The sequence below is a fragment of the Octopus bimaculoides genome, chromosome 20, assembly GCF_001194135.2.
Source record: "Octopus bimaculoides isolate UCB-OBI-ISO-001 chromosome 20, ASM119413v2, whole genome shotgun sequence".
In the NCBI taxonomy this organism is placed as follows: Eukaryota; Metazoa; Mollusca; class Cephalopoda; order Octopoda; family Octopodidae; genus Octopus; species Octopus bimaculoides.
In genome coordinates this window covers 40,077,892-40,081,101 of record NC_069000.1, presented here as the reverse complement: position 1 = coordinate 40,081,101, position 3,210 = coordinate 40,077,892, and the positions used below count along the sequence as shown (strand labels likewise).

The 3,210-nt window shown below is 37.4% G+C and overlaps 1 protein-coding gene across 3 annotated transcripts in view; it reads right to left on the bottom strand.

Annotated features, from left to right (window-relative positions):
* LOC106870451 (protein rolling stone) overlaps positions 1 to 3,210 on the bottom strand; it is a 123,399-nt gene that overhangs the window by 27,350 nt on the left and 92,839 nt on the right. The gene's annotated exons all lie outside the window — the stretch shown is intronic.

The following is a 3,210-nucleotide window of genomic DNA, read 5'->3' as shown; positions in this document are numbered from 1 at the left end:
ACTACACCACAGCCATATGGTGTAGTGGTTAAGAGTGCAGGCTACTAACCCCAAGATTCCGAGTTCGATTCCAAGCTGTGACCTGAATAATAATAATAATAATAATAATAATAATAATAATAATAATAATATCGAAAAATACCTTAGGAACAAGAACCCAGGTTCGAAATTTCCCCAAGACACTTGATGAAGGCTGGAGGGTATATCAGCCAAAACGTTGTGTTAACAACAAACAAGATGACGACAAATATCCATCAAATGTAAATAATGTAAATAATGAATGATGATGACGATGATGACAATGATGACGACGACGATGATGGTGATGACGATGATGACGAACATGATGATGACAATGATGATGATGATGATACATATAGAAGTCTGAGTGTAGATTTTCTCTCTCTGTCTCTCTCCCTCCCACCTTCCCTCCCACTCTCTCCTGTTACTCCTCACCAAAACATATCCAAACCCAAACGCTTATACACCCACAGTCTCCAAAACTAATTCTAGCTTTCTTCGGTGCATTTCTTCGCTGCTTTATTCATTGACTCAACTGAGATTTAGCCCCGGGATGTCTAATATGACAAAATACAACACCATCAACTGAGAAACTGCTGAAACATTAATGATTCTATAATTAAAGAATGCACTTCAATAATTTAATGAAGAAGACTAACAGAATATCAGAGAGGTGACTAAGTACATGGATCCTCTACAGAACAATCTTGAACAACAGTTGTGGCTGAGTTTACCTCAGGCAGCACCAGTATGGTGCTGTACATGTAGTATGGCTTCTCTCTCTAATTAGTCACATTCATGATTTTATCTGATGGACTATCTAGTAGTTTCCAATCGTCTGGTTTCGCTCACAATGTCTGGGGCTGGTTCCAGACACTGGGAAGAAAATGCCAAACACCCCTCCCCACCCAAAATGCAGCACAATGATGCAGAGATGTGGCTGTGAGGGTAAGAAGCTTTTCTTCCCAACCATGTGACCTTGGGTTCAGTTACACCATGGGGCACCTTGGGGAGGTGGTCAAGTGTCTGTCTTCTAATATAGGTCCAGTCTGAGATCCACCTTGTGAATGGATTTGGTAGGTGGAAACTGAAAGAAACCCATTGTGTATGTATGTATGTATATATATATATATATATATATATATATATACACATACATATATGCTCTTTTATTCTTTTACTTGTTTCAGCCATTTGATTGCTGCCATGCTGGAGCACTACCTTAAAGGGTTTTAGTTGGAGAAATCAACCTCAAGACTTCAGTTAAAAAAATCGACCCGAGGACCTTTTGGGGTTGGTAAATTAAGTACAAGTGAAACACTGGGGTAGATGTGATTGACTATCCCCCTCCTGCTAAATTTCAGGCCTTGTGCCTATAATAGAAAGGATTATTATTATTATTATTATTATTATTATTATTATCATTATTACTATCAAGGTGGCAAGCTGACAGGATCGTTAGCACACCGGGCTAAATGCTTAGCGGTATTTCATCTGCCGCTGCATTCTGAGTTCAAATTCTGCCAAGGTCGACTCTGCCTTTCTTCCTTTCAGGGCCGATAAATTAAGTACCAGTTGCGTACTGGGGTTGGGTGAAATGCTTAGCAGTCTTTACGTTCTCAGTTCAAATTCCGTCAAGGTCGACTTTGGCTTTCATCCTTTCAGGGCCAATAAACTAAGTTTCAGTTGCACATTGGGGTCATGTGAAAAGCTTAGCGGTCTTTACATTCTGAGTCTTTACGTTCTGAGTTCAAATTCTACCAAGGTTGACTTTGCCTTTTTTCCTTTCGGGGCCAATAAATTAAGTACCAGTTTGAGTACTGGGGTCAATGTAATCAATTTACCCCTCCCCACAAAATCCAGGCCTTGTGCCTATAGTAGAAAGGATTATTATTATTATTGAGAGGTTTTTTTCTTCCGAAAGAAAGCATATGAAATATTATTTCCACAAATCCATTTTTTAACCTTTTTAAGTGTCCAAGTAGTTGTAAATATAATCTCCTGGACTCCAGACTGACTGGAGTCGATCAGAGTCAGCAAAAGCAAGACTTGTATTATGAAGCAGTTGGTGTTTTTTTTTTTTTCGTTTACTTTGACGATGCAAAACTCTGTTATTTCTCATTTATTTCTTTCCTTTCGACACTTCTCCAAAGAGGGACACTATCTGAAACATTGGGTTTTCCACTCCCCACTGTAAGTTCACTGTACTCTTTTTATTCAATTTACTATATGTGTGCATGCATGTGTGTGTGTGTGTGTGTGTGTGTGTGTGTGTGTGTACATACATACACACAACTGACATACACACACACACACACATGCGGAAATATAAGCACACACATATAAGTAAAGATAAACATGCGCACCCACACAAGCTCACACACACAAACACACCCTTACAAACTGACACACACGTACTCAAGAACACACACACACACACTCACACACACATGCAGAAATATAAACACACACTGATAAGCAAAGATAAACATGAGCACACACACATACACACCCTTACAAACTGACACACACACAAACACATATCTACAAACACACGCACACACACACACACACTTATGTTGGTTTTCTCAACAACTGTACTGTAATGTCATCACTTTCATTGCCCCTGTGGCAGATACTGGAAAAAAATCGATTGGAATGATAACATGATTACAGAGCAAAGAGAATAAATAAAATAAAACTGAGAAAGAGAAAAAGAAAAAAAGAAATGTTTCCTGATGAATGACAAAAGGTGTGGAGGTGGTAGGGGAGCTGACTGATAATTGGAGAAGAACAATTATCAAAAGTTCAATAATGAATTATAAAATAGCATTTCCCCCACCAATGCCAACACCAGAATGCTGGCAAAATTATAATTTTATTTGAAATTTTATATTTTATTTTTGTTGCTATTTTTTTTTTGCCCTATATTTTGTTTTTATCAAAAATAAAGAAAAATATAAATATATTTAAAAAAAAGTTTTCTGGGCATTTAAAAAAATTTTGTTATTGTTTTCATATGAAATTCATACTTAAAAAGCATGATTAATTTGGTATAATAATAACGAGTTGCATCTGCGGTGACAACACCACCGACACCAACAAGTGGAACAATAGAAGCACAACAATAACAACAACAACAATTAAAGTAATATCAACAGCTGGACCAGTATTTCAAAAGCACCAGCT